Source organism: Urocitellus parryii, chromosome 4 (genome assembly GCF_045843805.1).
Source record: "Urocitellus parryii isolate mUroPar1 chromosome 4, mUroPar1.hap1, whole genome shotgun sequence".
Lineage (NCBI taxonomy): Eukaryota > Metazoa > Chordata > Mammalia > Rodentia > Sciuridae > Urocitellus > Urocitellus parryii.
The window spans coordinates 172,569,532-172,592,051 of NC_135534.1; the positions used below are offsets into that span (position 1 = coordinate 172,569,532).

Below are 22,520 nucleotides of genomic sequence, written 5' to 3' on the forward strand. Positions count from 1 at the left end.
GTCTTGTTTCTGTGCAGTTTCAAAGTATTGCATGAGCATTATTAATACCATTATACAAGTGTGAAAAAGGGAAAACTATCATAACTTCAATATTTTTCTATATTATGAAACAGTGTATAAAACATAATAATTATCTATTACTTAGTGAAGCCATCTAATGACAAAAATTCTAAATGTTTAACAAAGCATTCTGTTGGAAAGTCCTATACACTGGTGTGGGAATTTTAATTGTTTTGGTTTGGTTTAAAGTGTTAGGGATCAAATTCAGGGCCTCAAACATGCTAGGCAAGCTACATCCCCAGCCCCTGTTGATGGAAATGTAAATCATATAGTAATAATGGAAATAATATGGAGATTTTTCAAAAATTAAAAATAGAACTACCTTATAATCTCTGGGACACTCTGAAGGCAGTAGTAGGAGGGAAGTTCATTGCATGGAGTTCATCCCTAAAAGAATAAGAAATCAACAAATAAATGACCTAACTTTACCTCTCAAAGCCCTAAAAAAGAAGAAGAAGAAATCAGCACCAAAAGCAGTAGAAGACAGGGAATAATTAAAATCAGAACTGACATCAATGAAATTAAAACAAAAGAAACAATTGAAAAAAATTGACAAAACAAAAAGTTGGTTCTTTAAAAAATAAATATAGTTGATAAACTCTTAGCCACCCTAACAAGAGAAGGAGAGACAAAGCTCAAATTAAATAAAACTCATGATGAAAAAGTAAATATCACAGCAGACACTATTGAAATACAGAAGATAATTAGAAATTATTTTGGAAGTTTATACTCCAATAAAATAGAAAATCTTGAAGACATCAACAAATTTCTAGAGTCATATGATCTACCCAAACTAAATCAGGAGTATAAACACAATTTAAGTAGAGTAATTTCAAGCAATGAAAAAGAAGATACCATCAAAAGCCTACCACCAAGAAAAGTCTAGGATTCACAATAAGTTCTACAAGACCTTCAAAGAACTAATACCGACTTGGAAGATGGCGGCGAAGGGAGTGCATCACCCCAGTGTGCCGAGTCACTGTGCAGGAGAAAGACCAGGTGAAACAGCTGAAGGATGTCTTGTTGGGAATTTCCAGTGAAATTGAGGTGCTCCAGAATCTAGTGGACGGATTTCCATCGCGCGAGGTTTGGCTGCGGGGGCTCGGTCGCGGGCGATTTATCCGCATGGAGGGTCGCATTGCCTGATCGGCGGACCGCCCCGCACCTGGAGTCTGCGGCGCGCGCTGGGAAGAGGCGAGGTGCCGGAGCGGGGTTGCAGCGATGTGGATTCTGGGGGCTCCTGCCAGTGGTGCAATGGCCGTACTTAGGGCTGAGTTCCGGCTTTGAGACAGAGGAGAGAAGCGGTCCAGTTCGATTCTCGACACTGGTCTGACCACGGAGGAGGACAGCAGCCGCCATCTTGGAGACCTGATGTAATCATCCCTGTTTTCTACTAATCTCAGCTCATTCAGCTACGGAACAGGTGATTTCAGGCTGGTATTTGCCTGCGTCTCACAGACAGATTGCTCAGGCTCGGTGCTGGAGAACCTGTGGAGAATACTCCTGGGGGCTTGCTCCTGGCAAGGCGTACGCCGGGCTCTGAGCGGCCGGATTCTGGTTCCCGGGGCTGCTTTGGCCCAGGGCTGGGGAACCTGCAGAGACTGCGTGTTGAGGCCAGCTCCAAGTGGAGTGTGCGCTGAGCTCGGGGTGGCTGGGTTCTGGCTCCCAGAACAGTTTTGGCCTGGGGCTGGGGAGCCCGCGGGGTCTGTGTCTTTGAGCCCGCTCCCAGCAGAGCGTGCACCGAGCTCTGAGAGCTTGGAGCGGCCGGGCTCTGGCTCCCAGAGCTGCTTTGGCCTGGGGCTGGGGAACCCGCGGGGGTCGCTCCTTGGAGCCTGCACCTAGCGGAGCGTGCGCCGGGATGGGAGAGGCCGGGTTCTGGCTCCCGAAGCTGCTTTGGCCAAGGGCTGGGGAACCTGCGGTGACTGCTTCTCAGTCCGGGTCCTGCTGGGTGCTGTGGGGGCCAGGGGGGCAGAGTGGAGCTGCCACCTGCGCCCAGAGCAGGCCAAGTGACCCGCCGGCGTGGTATCACGACACCCCAACTGCAGCTGGGGCCGAAGAGAGTAGCCGCCCACGCTTGGAACAGGACCAGCAACCCGACGGCGCGGCAGCCAAGTCACTCCATTTGGAGTAGGGGCTGTGCAGAGCCACCGTCTGAGCCTGCAAGGTAGGCAGACCTGCGACCCACTGGCAGGACAGGCCCGGTAGCCTGCCAGCGTGGTGGACACGTAGCACCGAGGCAGTCACGTCACACTGGTTGGAGTGGGGGTGGAGCAGAGGCACCGCCTGTGTCCGGAAAAGGCTCAGCGACCCGTTGGAGAGGCAGTCAGGTACCCCCATTGGGAGTGGGGGCTGAGCAGAACTGCCGCCAGAGCCCGCAAGGTAGGCAGACCTGCGACCCACCAGCGGACCAGGCCTAGAGGCCTGCCAGCGTGGTAGACACGTCACACCAATTGGAGTAGGGGCCGAGCAGAGCCACCGCCCACATCTGGATCAGAACCAACGACCAGAGGACATGTTAGTTACGTCACCACAATTGGAGTGGGTGCAGAGCAGAGCCGCCACCCGCGCCCGCAGGATGGGCAGACCTGCGACCGACCAGCGTGGTAGACAGATCACCCTAATAAGAGGAGGAGCACAGCCACTACCCGCCCTGCAAGGGAGACTTCCCAACTATACAAGAGCAATATAAATAAATTGGGAGAAAATTTCAAAAAAAAAACAGTTTCACCAAGGAGAAAGAAACGCGAGCAGTATGAAAAGACAAGGAAAGAAAGGACCACAAGCAATGCAGGTCAACTCAACTTTAGAAGAGGTAATAGCTGCAACAGATGGAATGTCAGATAGAGAGGTCAGGATATACATGCTTCAGATGATCTGGAGTCTCAAGGAAGACATGAGACAGCAAAATCAGACAATGAAAGATCACTTTGACAAGGAATTACATAAACAAATCCAGGAAGTAAAAGATAAATTTCACAGGGAGTTAGAGGTAATAAAAAACAAACAAATAGAAATCCTAGAAATGCAGGAAGCAATAAACCAACTTAAAAACTCAATTGAGAATACTACCAGCAGAGTAGATCACTTAGAAGAGAGAACATCAGACAATGAAGACAAAGTATTTCAACTTGAAAAGATCATAGACAGCTCAGCAAGTCTGCTAAGAAACCATGAGCAGAACTTCCAAGAATTATGGAATAATATTAAAAGACCAAACTTAAGAGTCATTGGGATACAGGAAGGCACAGAGCTCCAAACCAAAGGAATAAACAATCTATTCAATGAAATCATACGAGAAAACTTCCCAGACTTGAAGAATGAGACAGAATCCCAAATCCTAGAAGCCTACAGGACACCGAACGTGCAAAACCATAAGAGATCCACACCTAGACACATTATAATGAAGATGCCCAACATACAGAATAAGGAGAGAATTTTAAAAGCTACAAGAGAAAGGAAGCAGATTACATTTAGGGGTAAACCAATCAGGATAACAGCTGATCTTTCAACACAGACTCTGAAAGCTAGAAGATCCTGGAATAACATATTTCAAACACTGAAAGAAAATGGGTTCCAACCAAGAATCGTGTATCCAGCGAAATTAAGCTTCAGGATGGAAGATGAAATTAAAACCTTCCACGATAAACAAAAGTTGAAGAATTTGCAGCTAGAAAACCATCTCTTCAAAAAATCCTTGGCAAAACATTACAGGAAGAGGAAATGGAAAATAACAATGAAAACCAACAGTGGGAGGTAGGACAGTAAAGGGGGGAAAATAATCAAAGAGGAAAACAAATCAGGTTTAGTAACATTAATAAACAAATATGGCTGGAAGAAGAAACCATATCTCAATAATAACCCTAAATGTTAATGGCTTAAACTCACCAATTAAGAGACACAGTTTAGTTGAATGGATCACAAAACAAGACCCAACAATATGCTGCCTACAGGAGACGCATTTGATAGGAAAAGATATACATAGACTGAAGGTGAAAGGTTGGGAAAAATCATATCATTCATATGGACTGCGGAAACAATCAGGAGTGTCCATACTCATATCAAATAAAATAGATTTCAAGCCAAAGTTAATCAAAAGGGATAAAGAGGGACACTACATACTGCTCAAGGGAACCATACACCAACAAGACATAACAATCATAAATATATATGCCCCAAACAATGGTGCAGCTATGTTCATCAAGCAAACTCTTCTCAAGTTCAAGAGTCTAATAGACCACCATACAATAATCATGGGAGACTTCAACACAGCTCTCTCACTACTGGACAAATCTTCCAAACAAAAGTTGAATGAGGAAACTATAGAACTCAATAACACAATTAACAACCTAGACTTAATTGACATATATAGAATATACCACCCAACATCAAGCAGTTACATTTTTTCTCAGCAGCACATGGATCCTTCTCAAAAATAGATCATATATTATGTCACAGGGCAACTCTTAGACAATATAAAGGAGTAGAGATAATACCATGCATCTTGTCTGATCATAATGGAATGAAACTGAAAATCAACGATAAAAGAAGGAAGGAAAAATCATGCATCACTTGGAGAATGAACAATAGGTTACTGAATGATCAATGAGTTTTAGAAGATATCAAGGAGGAAATTAAAAAATTCTTTGAGTTAAATGAAAACACAGACACAACATATCGGAATCTATGGGACACATTGAAAGCAGTTCTAAGAGGAAAATTCATTGCTAGGAGTTCATTCCTTAAAAAAAGAAAAAACCAACAAATAAATGATCTCATACTTCATCTCAAAATTCTAGAAAAAGAAGAGCAAAACAACAGCAAAAGAAGTAGAAGGCAAGAAATAATTAAAATCAGAGCTGAAATTAATGAAATCGAAACAAAAGAAACAATTGAAAAAATTGACAAAACTAAAAGTTGGTTCTTTGAAAAAATAAATAAAATCGACAGACCCTTAGCCATGCTAATGAAGAGAAGAGAGAGAACCCAAATTACTAGCATATGGGATGAAAAAGGCAATATCACAACAGACACTTCAGAAATACAGAAGATAATCAGAAATTATTTTGAATCCTTATACTCCAATAAAATAGAAGATAGTGAAGGCATAGATAAATTTCTTAAGTCATATGATCTGCCCAGATTGAGTCAGGAGGATATAGACAACCTCAACAGACCAATAACAATAGAGGAAATAGAAGAAACCATCAAAAGACTACCAACTAAGAAAAGCCCTGGACCGGATGGGTATACAGCAGAGTTTTACAAAACCTTTAAAGAGGAACTAACACCAATACTTTTCAAGCTATTTCAGGAAATAGAAAAAGAGGGAGAACTTCCAAATACATTCTACGAGGCCAACATCACCCTGATGCCTAAACCAGACAAAGACACTTCAAAGAAAGAAAACTACAGACCAATATCTCTAATGAACCTAGATGCAAAAATCCTCAATAAAATTCTGGCGAATCGGATTCAAAAACATCAAAAAAATTATACACCATGATCAAGTAGGATTCATCCCTGGGATGCAAGGCTGGTTCAATGTACGGAAATCAATAAATGTTATTCACCACATCAATAGACTTAAAAATAAGAACCATATGATCATCTCGATAGATGCAGAAAAAGCATTTGACAAAGTACAGCATCCTTTATGTTCAAAACTCTAGAAAAATTAGGGATAACAGGATCATACCTCAACATTGTAAAATCAATCTATGATAAGCCACAGGCCAGCATCACTCTGAATGGAGAAAAATTGGAGGCATTCCCTCTAAGATCTGGTACAAGACAGGGATGACCTCTCTCACCACTTCTGTTCAACATAGTCCTCGAAACACTGGCCAGAGCAATTAGACAGACGAAAGAAATTAAAGGCATAAAAATAGGAAAAGAAGAACTTAAATTATCACTATTTGCAGATGACATGATTCTATACCTAGAAGACCCAAAAGGGTCTACAAAGAAACTACTAGAACTAATAAATGAATTCAGCAAAGTGGCAGGATATAAAATCAACACGCATAAATCAAAGGCATCTCTGTATATCAGCGACAAAACTTCTGAAACGGAAATGAGGAAAAACAGTCCATTCACAATATCCTCAAAAAAAAATTAAATACTTGGGAATCAACCTAAAAAAGAGGTGAAAGACTAATACAATGAAAACTACAGAACCCTAAAGAGAGATATAGAAGAAGACCTTAGAAGATGGAAAAATATACCCTGTTCATGGATAGGCAGAACTAACATCATCAAAATTGCGATATTACCAAAAGTTCTCTATAAGTTCAATGCAATGCCAATCAAAATCCCAACAGCTTTTCTTGTAGAAATAGATAAAACAATCATGAAATTCATTATGGTATAATAAAAGACCCAGAATAGCAAAAACAATACTAAGCAGGAAGTGTGAATCATGTGGTATAGCGATACCAGACTTCAAACTATACTACAGAGCAATAGTAACAAAAACAGCATGGTACTGGTACCAAAACAGGCGGGTGGACCAATGGTACAGAATAGAGGACACAGTAACCAATCCACAAAACTACAACTATCTTATATTTGATAAAGGGGCTAAAAGCATGCAATGGAGGAAGGATAGCATCTTCAACAAATGGTGCTGGGAAAACTGGAAATCCATTTGCATCAAAATGAAACTGAATCCCTTTCTCTCACCATGCACAAAAGTTAACTCAAAATGGATCAAGGAGCTTGATATTAAATCAGAGACATGGCGTCTGATAGAAGAAAAAGTTGGCTATGATCTACATACTGTGGGGTAGGGCTCCAAATTCCTCAATAGGACACCCATAGTGCAAGAGTTAACAACTAGAATCAACAAAAGGGACTTACTCAAACTAAAAAGTTTTTTCTCAGCAAAAGAAACAATAAGAGAGATAAACAGGGAGCCTACATCCTGGGAACAAATCTTTACTCCATACACTTCAGATAGAGCCCTAATATCCAGAGTATACAAAGAACTCAAAAAATTAGACAATAAGATAACAAATAACCCAATCAACAAATGGGCCAAGGACCTGAACAGACACTTCTCAGAGGAGGACATACAATCAATCAATAAGTACATGAAAAAATGCTCACCATCGCTAGCAGTCAGAGAAATGCAAATCAAAACCACCCTAAGATACCATCTCACTCCAGTAAGATTGGCAGCCACTATGAAGTCAAACAACAACAAGTGCTGGAGAGGATGCAGGGAAAAGGGTACACTTGTTCATTGTTGGTGGGACTGCAAATTGGTGCAGCCAATTTGGAAAGCAGTATGGAGATTTCTTGGAAAGCTGGGAATGGAACCACCATTTGACCCAGCTATTCCCCTTCTCGGTCTATTCCCTAAAGACCTAATAAGAGCATGCTACAGGGACACTGCTACATCGATGTTCATAGCAGCACAATTCACAATAGCTAGACTGTGGAACCAACCCAGATGCCCTTCAATAGATGAATGGATTAAAAATGTGGCATTTATACACAATGGAGTATTACTCTGCATTAAAAAATGACAAAATCATAGAATTTGGAGGGAAATGGATGGCATTAGAGCAGATTATTCTAAGTGAAGCTAGCCAATCCTTAAAAAACAAATGCCAAATGACTCCTTTGATATAAGGGGAGTAACCAAGGACAGGGTAGGGACGAAGAGCTTGAGAAGAAGATTAACATTAAAGAGGGATGAGAGGTGGGAGGGAAAGGGAGTGAGAAGGGAAATTGCATGGAAATGGAAGGTGATCCTCAGGGTTATACAAAATTACATATAAAAGGAAAGGAGGGGTAAGAGAAGAATAATACAAGTGGAAGAAATGATTTACAGTAGAGGGGGTAGAGAGAGAAAAGGGGAGGGGAGGGGAGGGGAGGGGAGATAGTAGAGAATAGGATAGACAGCAGAATACATCAGACACTAGAATGGCAATATGTAAATCAATGGAAGTGTAACTGATGTGATACAGTAATCTGTATATGGGGTAAAATTGGGAGTTCATAACCCACTTGAATCAAACTGTGAAATATGATATATTAAGAACTATGTAATGTTTTGAACGACCAACAATAAAAAAAGAACTAATACCAATACTCTTCAAATTATTCCATGAAATGTAAAAGAGGGAACCCTTCCAAACTCATTCTGTGAGGCCAATATCACCCTGATACCAAAATCAGACAAAGATACATCAAAAAAAAAAAGTTCAGGCCAATATCTCTAATGAACATAGATGCAAAAATTCTCAATAAAATTCTGTCAAACTAAATACAAAAACATTAAAAAGATGCACCACAATCAAGTGGGGTTCATCCCAGGGATGCAAGGTTGGTTTAACATATGGAAATCAATAAATGTAATTCATCACATCAATAGACTTAAAGATAAGAATCACATGATCATCTCAATAGATGCAGAAAAAGCTTTTGACAAAATACAGCACCGCTTCATGTTCATAACACTAAAAAAAAAACTAGGGATAACAGGAACATATCTCAACATTGTAAAAGCTATCTATGCTGCCCAAGGCCAACATCATTTTAAATGGAGAAAAATTGAAAGGGTTCCTCCTAAAAACTGGAACAAGACAGGGATGCCCTCTTTCACCACTTCTATTCAACGTAGTCCTGGAAACTCTAGCCAGAGTAATTGGACAGATGAAAGAAATTAAAAGGATATAAATAGGAAAAGAAGAACTCAAACTATCATTATTTGCTGACCAGTAACTTTTTGGTAATTTGTTATACCTATAATGGGAAACTACTATACAAAAAGGGAGTTTTATAAAATTTGCAGAGACTCAGTGTGTCTCCTTCCTTGGCCTACAGGGGCCATGTAGGGAAACTCAGCAAACAGTGTACCCTACCAGTTGACCATTGTTTTCATATCACAAAGATTCAATAAGTCCAATGAATACCAAGCAGAAAAAAATAATAAAATTTGTTTATGAAAAATTCAAACTAGTGAAAACCAAAGACTACAGAAGATTATAAAGGTAGCCAGAGAAGAAGACCTCTTACCTTCAGAGAAGTAGGTTTTAGGTGGGCAGTGTACTTCTCCATGAAAACGTATGGAAGCCAGCAGATGTGAATATTTTTTTTAAAAAAACTAAAAGAAAATCACTGCCAGCCTAGAATTTAATATCCAGAAAAAAATACCCTTCAGGAACAATAGTAAAAGAAACCTGAAAAAAACTGCCCTCAACAAACTCACACTTCTGAAAAATATTAAGAGAATTAGTAATTAAATAGGAGAAAATAATTCCAGAAGGAAAGCCAGAGAGTAAGGAATGAAGAAAAACAAAAATGGCAAGTGTGTGCTTAAATCTTGATAAATAAATATTAACTACATAAAACAATAGTAATGTCTTGAAGAGTTAGTACCTATGTGTATGAAATAAAAGATTAAAATGGCATAAAAATTTAAAGAAGGGTCAAAATTGAATGTTATAAGAATCTGGCATTATTCAGGAAAAAATAAAGAACATTAGATTTTGATATGCCAAGGATGAATGCTTTACTGTGTGCACACCTGTAATCCCAGAGGCTTGGAAGGCTGATGCAGGAGAATTGTGAGTTCAAAATCAGCCTCAGCGACTCAGGTCCTAAGCAACTCAGTGAGACCCTGTCTCTAAATAATATACAAAAAAGTTTGGGGATGTGGCTTAGTGATTGAGTTCCCCTGAGTTCAATCCCAAGTACCCCGCACCAGAAAAGCTGTAATGTCTTGGATAAATATTAAAACAATATTGAAGGAGTTCCTGGAAAATAATAACAATAAATCCTCAGGGTCCTCAGAGAAGGAATTGATTTAATCATGTTTGATTTTGCACCCTTCACACCAAGCAAAGCCAGTTTGTTGACCGAATAAGTTTCTTCTCTTTAATTTCTAGGGTGTGCAGCAACTATGAAATTAAGACACAGGTAAATTTCTTAGTCCATTAGTGTTTTCTTAGCATTCACTCTCTTAACCCTAACCATCCTCTCTGCTCTTTGAAATTGGCAATGTGTTTACTGCAAATTCACACTGTATCAACAGAGGGCAGTAGCTGACCATCATCTTCTTTATTTAGTCTTTCAGATACTTTGAAGGCTTAACAGGGAATAGACATATGTACCTTGATGTTTTTTGTTGTTTCCTACCACCAAAAATGGAGGAAAATGGTGCAAAAGCTAGGATTTTCCATTTTAAAAATGATTTAAACTGATATATGAAAGAAAGCTCTTCAAAAACTGGCAAAAGAAATGAGCCAAATTATGGACGAATTAGCAAAATTTCCCCCCATTCTCATATGTCAAAGTTATCAATCATTTTATTGAAATAAAATAAGAAAATCAGTATCAGCAACCTCATAAAATTACATTTTCTGTACCTAAAAAAATTAATAGATCAATCCTGCAGATTCCCCCTCTCTACTCTGGAAAAAAAATAATATATATGCATGCACACACGCGCGCGCGCACACACACACACACACACACACACACACACACACACATATATATTATAAATAACACATTCAAAACTTATACAGCAAAATAACATGTGAAAGATGGTGCTAGATATCTAATTTTATGTGCAAATCCTGAAATTCATACTTTAGTTGTCTCCTGATTTCCAACACCTTCATCCCCAGATTTTTTTACCTGGGTGCTCCCAAATTATAAGGCTGCTACAGGGATGTCCTTACTATCACCAGGGAAAATAGGCCCTGAAAATAAGTGAGGAATTCTAGTCTAGACTATATGGTGATTGGTGTTCTCTCCTAGTACATTTAAGTCTTCTTTTCTACAAATTATATATATATATATATATATATATATATATATATATATATATTCTAACTTCCAGCTCTTTTGTTGCTTAAAAGTCAAAAGTATAGGGTGAGAGGAGTCTAAAAGTTAAAAAGTATAGGGTTAGGGTGAAATCAGCCTCCATTCAGACCCCAGGATTATCATTCAGGAATTTCGACCTGAAGCAAATGATGTAACTACTGTGAACCTCAATTTTATTATCTATGTATGAACAGTAATGTTCCCAACCTCAAATGGTTGGTGTGAAGATTTAGTGGGACATTTAATAAGGTTTGGGTTTTATTATTGGCTATTTGGAGAGAAATGGTGCTTAACTAGAAGCAGCTGGCCAGAAGACTCTGGAAAACCACCCAGGGATATTTTAATGCTTAAACATTAAGAAAGAGAAGGGAAATTAAGTATGTGGAAATGTGGCTGAGTTGGGGCCAAGAGGAGACTGAGACTTGCCTTTTTTTATATAAATATAGCTTTCTGGTTTTAGAGGAACAGAAAGTATTCATTTCAAACTTTCTCTGGTATGAAAAAGATATACAATAATAATACTAGCATTATTATTTTTCAGGTTTTATGGTAAACCTCTAGCATATGGTGAACATTTAAGGAAAATTTGTTCAATGAATATGAAAGGATGGGATTTGGGAAATGGGTGAAAGAAACTGTCTTCTCCTATTGGAAATACAGTAACACCACCCCCATCCTTTCAAAATTGAATATCACCAGGTAGGTGTGCCCTACAATGTAGCTTGTTTGGGGAGATGCTGCTGTGGAAGTCAGAGGACTGAATCCAGCTGTGCCACATTTCACAGCTCTGAAGTCTTCACTTCCTAGCTGGTTGGAAGCATGAAATGAGTTGAATAGACATTAGTGAAGATCCAGCCACAGGGCTTTGGGCCAAGTGGAGGCAGTAAATGATTGCTGATAGTGGTTGGCATTATTAATAGTATTAACTATTAGCTGTTCATTCAGATAGAAAACTACAATGATTTTCCCAAATAATTTGGGCAAGAAAACATCACCACCTTTCACCTACAAAGATTTAATCGCTTTTCTGACTCACAGTTACCTACAGGGCACAACTCCAACCAGTACCTAAAGCATGTCTGGAGAAGGCCCAAGCCATTTCCTACAGATCTGAGAACACCATGAATTACGGAGTGAAGTGTGGTCACAAGTTGAAAAGAATATATTCATACTAGAAATGTTGCATTCCTAAACCAGAGTCCCACTTGGCATACTTTGAGCAAAGAATCAAGGCGGGGGTAGGGATGGGAGGTGAAGGATGAGATGGGGGAAGGGCAAAGAGATAAGAAGAGCAAGATAATCCGATGCAGGAGCAGCCAGATAGTGAAGCCTCTACAGTTAAGGCAAAATATTTTATTATCATTTTTTTAAGCTGCATTTCTTTGCCAGGCGTGACGCCCAAAACCTGTAATCCCAGCGGCTCCGGAGGCTGAGGCAGGAGGAACGCAAACTCAAAGCAGCCTCAGCAATTTAGCGAGGCCCTAAGCAACCTAGCGAGACTCTATTTTAAAAATAAAAACATAAAAAGGGCAGAAGATGTGGCTCAGTGATTAAGCACCCCTGAGTTCAATCTCCAGTACACAAAAAAAAAAAACTGCATTTCTTTTCGGCCCTAGCGCGAGCTGAGCGGTCACACCCTAGGCCCCAACGAGAGCGACCGTCACCCTAGCCCCGGGACCAGGGCCGGCACGAGCGAGCCCTGTGGAAAGACGCGTCTCCCCACTTTCGGCGGCCAATCTCTAGCAACCAGAGTCCCGCCCGGGGCGAAGTTCCCGGGCCGCTGGGGGGCGGGGCGGGGCCCTGTGGAAGCCCCGCCCCGTCCGCGGCCGGGCTGGTTCCGGCCGGCGTCCGCCCCGCCCCTGCTCCTCCCGGCGGCCAGCGGCCGGGGGCGGCGGGGGAGGATCGCGGAGGCGGTGGCAGGGACCGCTTGCGAGTGCGCCCGCTGCTCTGTCCCGGCTCGCTAGTCGCCGGAGCCCCGCCGTGCTGTCCCTGGTGAGTACCAATTCGTCCCGATTGACGTCCCCCGGCGGGGACGCTGGCCACAGGGTCCTCCCGGGAGTTGGTGAGGGCCTTTTCCCGGCGCGCGAGGCAGAGCGGCCCGGGGGAGTCGGGCAGAGCTCGGGGGAGGCCGAGGGGACGTGTTCCTGGGGACCTGGTCTCTCCGCCATCCCTCAGTTTCTGTCGCGACGGAGACTGGAGTGCCTCTCCTTGCGGTCCTTAGCTTTGGCAGCGCGTGCTGCCCGGGAGCCCTCGGCGAGGCTGTGCGGGCCGCGCGGAGTCCTGACCCCAGGGTGTTTGGGCCTCACCCGGGAGTCCGTCCCGAGCCTGGACGGCGGGTCATTGTCCCTGAGCTTGTGTGGCAGGTCTGGGAATCCCCATCAAGAGGAAATGGGGTGAGGGAGGAAGACCTCTGGAAGGGGTGGGACACAAAGCCCACCCTAATGGACCCCAAATTCTAAGGAGACCGGCTGCCTTCCCTACTTGATCAGCATACCGGAATGGCACGTCTTCCTACGTGCAGAACACACAACTCTTCTTGCAGGGGACAATCTCTAGGACAGAAGTTTCCAAACTTTTTTTGGACTCGATATCCTTTACCCTCTTAAAAATTAGTATCATAAGGAACCTTTGTTTATGTGGGTTTTATAGGTTGATATTTGCCATATATAATTAAAACCGAGAACCTTTTACAGTATTTAATAACATTTTAAAATAATAGACCAGTTATATCTTAACATTTTTTTATGAAAAAAAAACCCTGTATTTTCCAGAACAGAAACTTATCAAGAATAATGGCATTGTTTTACGTTTCTGCAAATCTCTTTTAATGTCTGGCTCAATAAAAGAAAACTGGATTCTTGTATCTGCTTTCTTCAGTCTCTTGCACTATCACATGTCATGTAACTTCTGGAGACCTCCACAGTGGACTCCTGAGAATGTGAAAATGATAAAAGCAAATAACATCTTAGTGTTATTATGAAAGTGGTTTTGAACTTGCAGACCTTGCAACATTTTTAGAACCAGGGTGGAGGAAATGCTTTAAAGACTTAATTCATTGGGCCTGCTTCTTGTCTGGGGGTTCTTCTTAAATTTGAGCACAACCCACCACATGCCATGGATAGGGTTAACCTCTGATTTGTGGGATCAAGCTTGACTTCTCTTTGAAACCAAGTACTAGGTCCTCTCATTTTATGATGTATCTTGGAGGCCTCCTGAAAAACTCAGCAAGATTCACAGGTGCCTTTGGTTGCTTCTATGCCTGCAGACCTGACCTGTGTGTGCATCAGGATTACAGCTGTGTTGTGGCAAACAGGATCAGTGAGTTCAGAGAAGTGCCAATGAGGTGACCATGCCAAGTGTGTAGAGGTTACAGTGAGAATTACCAAGTAGTTGAGAAGTTATTTCCAAAGTAATAGAGACATGCTCTTGCCTCCTTTCCTTGTGTTCATTTCTATTTGCACTTGGGTAGTTATTAACCTTGAGTTTGTTGGAATATGCTTACCAATCTTGGTGTTCTTTCACTTTTCACTTTTAAAGGTGAGTCACTGTGTATGGTCCTTCCTTGGCCTCTACTGGAAAGCAATTGTCCAGCATTTTGGTGTGTGGTAGGTGGGATCCTTCACTGAATTCTTTCCTTGATTTCATCCTCTGACAACACATATTTAAAATAGAAAATATATACTATATATAGTATACAGATATACTATATACATATATACTATATACATATATGACTATATAGTGTATAATCAAAGGAAAAAATTCTCTAACTCAGGTATCTTTTACCCAAAGAGCTTGTACTGCTTCAATGGACACTGCAGTTTGGACACTGCAGCCAGTACTTTAGAAATGCACAGTCCTCAGGTGGGAGAAAAGAATGTGATCTAAACTTGGAGCACATGTTGGGTTCTTTGAATAAGACTCCACTTTGATTGTGGAGTATCTGTCCTTCATCCTTTCAGTAGATACTTGTTGACCACCTATTTACCACATTTCCAGTTCTGTGCCAGCTAGAAAAGTAATGAGTGCAAAAGATGCAGTCTCTATCTTTCTAATAGCTTAGGAAGCTGCTGGTTAATTGGGATTATCATTTGTCAGACTATTAATAAAACATGGCCCTATGTGAAGAGCAATATTCCTATCAGAAGTGTGCTTCAAAAACATGACCTAAAGCAACCAGAGTCCCACACTGTGAAGGTGATGATAAAAACCAACGTTTATGAACTTGTGCCTGGCAACAACTTCTTTGCCTTTTCCCCTTTTATTGAAGAGGTAACTCCCTTTGAGGTAGCCAGACTCTATATTATAGAGAAATTACTTCCAACTTAATGCTACTCACTGAGCCAGATTTGTGGAAGATACTTCTCTGGGCCTTAGTGCCTTTGACTTTAAAGTAAGGAATTGGACCATTGATAGCAGGTGTCCCAGATAACCAGTGGTTTACTGCAGCTAGTTATTTGTGCATATTCTTCATTTTATGATGTATCTTGCTGGCCTCCTGAAAAATTCAGTGAGACTCACAGGTTGGCTTTGGTTGCTTCTAATGTTTAGGGGGTTTTTTGTTTGTTTGTTTTGTTTTGTTTTGTTTTTAGTTTTTTTAGCTTAAAATAAGCCACAATAGTAACACTTACATCATGGAAATAGGCCAGTGCTGCAAATCTGGGCTCTTTTCCCCTGGAGAGCAGATTGTTCAAAGTTTACCTGCACACCACTACTACTGTCAAAGCCAAGTTGCTTTTGATTTGTTTTTAATAGAAAACAGACTCTTTAGCCTGGACCAACACACTGGTTATGGGGTGGGTGATTCAAGTCCTTAGCAATCTTTGATAGAGAAAACACAGTGTGTTTTGAACTTATCTTGGAATATGGATCAGCAAACTTTTTGTGCAAAGGGGCAGATAGTAAAACTTTTAGGCTTTGTGGGATATACAGTCTCTATTGCAATTACTCAGCTCTACTGCTGTTCTATGAAAGCAGCCATAGACAGTATGGAAACAAAGGAGCATGACTGTGTTCCAGTAAAACTTTGTTTGGGAAAATAGGCATTAGGCTGTAGTTTGTAGATTTTTTTCCTAGAATATGAGAACAGGAGTCATGTTTCAAGGAGGTATTTTCATAGAACAAGAATTTTTCAGGACTTTATGCATGAATACCAGGGACCTGAGTCTCCAAGATGGATTCAGCTGGCAGTCAGAACTGGAAAGTATTTGGAGTCAATCATAGAAGAATCCATAGTAGATTGTTTAAAGAAAGCCCAGGTATTTTCAAGTTTTGAGGACACAGCCATGGATAGTGAGGAAATCTTTACTCCTAACTCCTTTTCTGGAGCCATCTCCCATATATTATGCTCGAGTGGGTGGACCTATAGTCTGATCTAGTGTGTCACGCAAAAAACAGTAGCATCTCGTAACAGCTGTCTTTATTTCAGGGGCAGGGAAAAAGGAAATATTCAAAAAGAAAGAAAAATCTTCCTGATATTTGTGTATCTTGTACATTGTGTGTGGTGTGTGTATACTGTGTTTACATGTATATACATGCACAGTTGTATATCTTTATATGTACATAAATTGAATATACATGTGATTATACATTTTATGTATTTTAAAGTAGCCTCATAATTGTTTGATAAACAGATGTACAACTGCTAACAACAGCCAGTTCTGAGAAGTGGAATGGAATGGAAGGAAGGCAGGAAAATTTTAAGTGTTATTTTTTGTAATACTGGATGTCTGGAACAAAATTCATACATAGTTTTTACAACTTAAAGACAAAACAAAAAACTAAAATCTCAACACCTATATTTTTAAAAGGAAGATGGTATTATTTCTCTGGTAAGAATACTGCCACCACCCTTCTCCCCCAGTACGACAAACTACTTCCATTGTCACATCACATTTCCTAACTAGAGTATATAATAGTAGTATATATCGACTCAAATAGCATTGAGACTGAGCTGTCTCAAGTCAAAACAATATTAATGTTTGGCTTAAACTCCTGTGCAAAGTTGGAAGCACTAGATCAAAGCGTCTTTTAATGGGCCGTTATAACCCTTATACTGGTGTTATAAAATTGCTATTATACAGTTTTTAAACTAATAAGCAGATTACATGGGACTATTTCCCAGCAATCCTCTGTTTCTGAGGAGAGAAAGCATGTACATAAATATATGAGCGGGCATCTGTCTGGACATAGGCATTGGATTTGCCAAAATGTTGAGTGGTTTTCTCTTGGTGGTGGGATACAGTTGACTTTTAGATTTTCTTACAAGTTTTCCAACATGAACAAATACTAGATTTTATATGTCTAAAATCAACCCCTGTGGATATTTTTACACAAGATACATTGAGGTCACATTGTCTCCACTTTTCTTAGACTGACACCAACGTGCCTGGTAGTAGAATTCTGCTGCTTTCTCCCAAAAGGAAGTGGAAGAACAGGTGAAGAGAGTAAGGCATTGGGAACCCAGAACAGGCACACTTGTAACTGTAATCACATTGTGCTGTGTGGACTTCTCTGTGGAGTCTATTCCAATCCTTCCCCTACAGTTGACCAGGAGGTTAGAAAGCTCTTTAGCACCATCACTTCAGAAGCCATCAGCTGACCAGCTCCCTAGATTGACTGGTCTTCATTTTTTTTTTTAACTTTTTTGGGGTTAAGGGTGCTGGGGTTTGAACTGTGTGGAGCTTTACCGCTGAGCTACATTCACAGCCCTTTTTCTTTTTTTTTTTTATTATTGGTTGTTCAAAACATTACAAAGCTCTTGACATATCATATTTCATACATTAGATTCAAGTGGGTTATGAACTCCCATTTATACCCCAATTACAGATTGCAGAATCACGTCTCATTCAGTTGCTGAGGTTGGCCTTGAACTTGCCATCCTCCTGTCTCAGCCTGCTCAGGTCACTGGGATTGCAAGTGTGAGTCACTGCGCCTGGCATTTAAACAAATTTTTAATGGGGGATTTCAAATATACAAGTAGGTGGAGAAGAGAGCATAAGCCCTCAGCCTTACAAGGATGACCATTAATAATTGGCCCATCTTGTTTTCACCTGTACCTTTCCTTGACCTCACTTCTTTTCCTCCTGCCAGGAGTTGGCATCTTCATTTTCAACTATTTAACAAAAAAAACTATTCTTTGCTGCATCTCTTTGGTAGTGTAAATGTACCAGCACCGTAGAAGTCTTTCTAATGTCAGCCAAATTGAAATTCTGAATGGTCCTTGAGTACTTGCTGCATTTTCACCCCCTTGCATGGATTTTTAAACATGTTTAAAAATGATGAAAAACATCTTTAATGAATCTACTTTTGCATTTGCTTTTCCCTCTGCCTGTGAATCTAAACCCATCTTTTCTTTTTCCCAGTTCTCTGTAAAGTCTTTCATGAATCTCAGTTGTAGTTCTCTTTCCTTTGACCTTTCTTCTGACCCTTATCTTATTGTAATTAATTGTATGCTTATCTTAGTCTTCTTGTTAAATTGTAATCTTTGTATAAAAGGAGTGTTTTCCTTATCTTCCTTTCTCCTGTGGTATTTAGCAATGCTTAATTCAAAGAAGATACTCAAGAAATACATGCTAAATTAATTTGAATTGTTCAAGGTCAATGGAGTAAAATTTTGAAAATAAAATAAATTCATCACATTAAAAGAAAAATTCTCAGGCATTACCTAGGACCAAGAACATTTTCTCCTACTTTCATGGATTTTTAAACATTTTAAATAATGATGAAAAACATCTTTAATTTGAACCAGCATTTAAAAAAAAGGCTTCTTTTTTAAAAAAAATGTTTTCCCAAATATATATATATATATATCTGGAGCCTTTAGGTGTTTTCTGATCTTTATATGCTTTGCCCCTTAGGAATAATACCTCGGGAGAGGTGCTAAATAGTATTGGATCATTTTTATTGGATACGAGTGATTCTTGACTATATTTTAAATATTTATTGTTTTAAGTGATTTTAAATCTTCAGCAAAGAAATAGGCTACATTTAGAGCTCACTGAGTCCCATGAAGTAAGTCAATAGCAATCTCATAAATTACGATAGCTCACAGAGATGGAGTTCCTGGTGTACACCATGCTTCGTGTATTTGCCTCATTTAATTATCCCAGCAGCCCTTGTCATCTGTGCAGAGCAAGTGAAGATGGGCATTGTTATCTTAGAACTACAAAGAAGTAAACTGAGGTTTAACAGGCAAGAGGGAATTTTGTCCACAGCAGTTAAGTGACAGAGTCTGATATTAAGTGCAGATTCGAAACAAGATTTAAGAATTAGATGTTGCAATTATGCAAAGACATGAAACCATCTTGCTAAACAGTGTGACTTTGAGACTCAGAACAGATTCTTGTGTCCCTTAATTCCTTAGAACTACTAAAATGATATCACACTCTCTGTAGCCATTTCTTTCTCAGATTCCTGAGGTTCTGCTTTTTGTCTTTGTTGTCAAGAGTTAATCCACTTTCAATGAATTAGCCTCTCTGTACCTGAGTGTGGATGTGGTTCTATCCATTCTCTCTTGTCCTAAGGAGAACTCCAGGCCAGCCCATCTTTGGATAATGTGACTTGCCTTGGGCCATTGCTCCAACAGACAGATATGGACCACTTAATTATTCATTATTTTCATAATCCTTTCTGTGAATGTTATTGTAGAATTACAAAGAAGGTACAAGTTGTGGCATGGCTCATGAAGAAGGTGCATCACTGTAAGATAAAGTGTCCTCCTACATGATTCACCAGTTTTGAATTTTTATTGAGAAGGGGAATGGTGAATTGCCAAGAATTTGTTATGCATTGAGAACTATGCTAGGGCAGATGTATGAAAGGTGCAACTGTGTGATAAGGTGGGACCAAGTCTAGGCTGGGTAGAAGGATATCATGTTTCACTAGACCCTTATTTACTTAGGTAAGGAATCAGTCACTGTCTAAGAGCCCATGATGCCTTTATTATTTATATAAATCCATCCTTTCAAAATTATTTATCGTACAAATTTTGCCAAAATTAAGGACATTTTAGGGAGCTTGATGTTGACTATTTAGTCCTTACTAGGTACTTTAGAGTTTGAAGATTATTTTAAAGTAAGTTTTAATTGTTTAATTCACTTAATTTAGATCTTCCTATGTGCATTGACCTTAAAAAGATAATTTGTGCTGCTGGTTGGGAGGCTCTGGCATCAGGACACCTGATCATTTAACAGGCACAAGATCTTGACAAGTAACCTAATCCCTCTGATGCCATCTTCACCCCCATAAGACAGGGTGTGATGCCTTTGTCATAGAGTTGCTGTGTTAGACCTGGTGGGTGAGGGAGCTTGCACCCCAGAGGCTCTCAGTTTGTCTCCAGGCTACTGTGCTTCTGGAACCACATAGCACCTTCTGCATAATGCAGCATGTTGCTGCCATTCTTCCCTACCTCTGTTTTATCCTACCTCTTGAGCTCCAGCTGTCTGCTGGCCTCTTTGCCTCAAATTCTCTGTCTAAAACCAACATCCTGGTTCCCATTTGGGTCACTGGCTCTGACAGTTTGCTCAAATGAAACAGGAGCAATCCTAGACCTCTTTCTGCCTCACCTGCCCTCAGTCCATTCTGCTGTCATAACTGTCCCTGGGATCTTTGCCTTCTGCCTCTCCTCATTGCTGCTTCTTCCCCAGGCCCTTTCTGATTGGATGACTGCAATAGTACTGTAACCTGCTTTTCTGACACTAGTCTAGCCGCCTCATAGTAAGTCAGTCCATACCACTGCCAGAGTGACCTGAAAAATCAAATCAGGTCTTACCGATTATAACCTGGAATCCTTGTTTGGGGCCTCTTTATCTTCATTGTAAATCCAGATCTCTCAGTGAACATCTGATGATCTGGACCCTGCCCGCCCCTGTTCTCTTAGCCCTCCCCTGTGTGCACCCTGTACTTCATCCACATGGAACAACTTCATGATTCTCACAGTATCACTCAATGGTGCTTGACACATATCATTTTCTCTGCCAGACTATTCTTTCATCAGACTCCCACTTCATTGTTATTCTGGAAGATGTGTGGTGTTTCCTGAGCCTAGAGACCTTTCTGACTCCCTCCCTCTCTGGACTAGGTGCTCATTCTGGCTGCTTCCTTACTGCCCTTGGTCCACCACTGCTGCAGCATGGACTGTCCAATGCTGTGATTATCTCACCAGCTTCCCTTCTCAGGCTATGAGTGAAGGAGGAGGGCACTTTGGTCCCTTCATCTTAGTGGTCCACAGATACCAAATGCATTAATGAATTCCCATCAGTTCCTTTTCTTAGAGTCCAGAGAAGCCCAGGTATCAGATAACTTAGATTTTCAGTGCCTAACTATGTTGTTATCCTGCTGTGGATAAACAATGCTTGTCAAAAACAAACAGCCCAGGAGCATGAGGTCCTCCTGGTTGCTGTCCTTCTTAACAGAAAATCAGTAAGATTAGGATTTATATATTAAGCTTCTGGGAACTTCATTAGCATGAGTCATCATGCCTTAATCCAAACATGTACGAGACTGTGATGAGACCATAAAGACCTCAGAAACTTGATGAGTTCACAGAGATGAAGGTAGCTCTGGGAGACATTTGGCAGCTGGACATGTAGACTTTTGAATCCCTTTCTTTCTCATTCCTGAATTTTAAGTTAAAAGATTATCACAGTTTAGAAAATGAATTCAGGAAATTAAGGAAATCATGCAGTGTTCTTAAAGAATGAGTCTCATCTAGGCCTTCTCTGGAGTGCTTTTAAAATCTGCCTTCCTTTCCTCCAAAAGATAGATACAGTAGAACATCGTTGTGTTCTTTGCAGGTGTCATTTACTAAGCTCCACTGGTGATATGGGAGGTGCAAGGTAAAGACTTGCCTTCTAGGAAGGAGCTGAGGGTGACCTCTCCAAGGAGAAAATGAGATCAGGCTGGGTCTGGACCCATCTGAAGAGTGCTGCCCCCACTTCTTCCTCTGTTTTCAGGACAAATGTTTCATGACTACATGGCCTGGTTTTCTCAGCCTGTCTCTGGAATGTATAAAAGGCAAAAGTTCACCAAGATTTTTGTGATATTCTGCTTTTATTAGCCCACAGTGAAACTAAAAAAGTAAAAAGGAAGTCTCTTGAGTTGTTACAACTAATTTGAAGTGAGCTTAGAGGATATGTTGGATTAGATCTTTCTCTTTGGGAGCTATGTATGACATTGCTTCCACTTGGAAAGTGAGCTCAGATTTGGGGATATTTAAGAGACAGAGGAGCTCAATCAGGCATTGCTGTGGCAGGGCCCTAGTCCCCTGATTCCCAACCATTATTTTTGGTGGTGGCTAGGCGTATCTGTCAGTGACTCACGATCATTTCTGTGGCACATCCTGAGAATTTCCAGTGTTACTTAATAATGAAGTTCAGAGAAGCAAAAGGTTAGGTCAGATTTCAGGAAATAGTCACTTCTTATGGTTACTATGAGTTCATTTCTTATCAAACATTAACAAATTTTGATGTTGGGAATCTACTGTTAAATTAGGTGTGGAGCCTGGAGTGTGTAGTTTATCTTTATCAGATTCCTTATAGTGGACGACAAAGCCCTGTGAAGTCTGGCCTCTGCTGTCTCCCCAGTTTTTCTGTCTTTTGCACTCACTCTGGCCTCTATGC

The 22,520-nt window shown here is 40.5% G+C and overlaps 1 protein-coding gene across 1 annotated transcript in view; it reads left to right on the top strand.

The window, feature by feature from the left end:
• The first annotated feature begins 12,767 nt into the window (after positions 1-12,767).
• The window catches only part of Aco1 (aconitase 1), a 50,740-nt gene continuing 40,987 nt past the window's right edge, over positions 12,768-22,520 (top strand). Inside the window, exon 1 of the mRNA XM_026387858.2 lies at positions 12,768-12,891. The gene's annotated coding sequence lies outside the window, so the exon portion shown is untranslated. The remainder of the gene's footprint in view (positions 12,892-22,520) is intronic.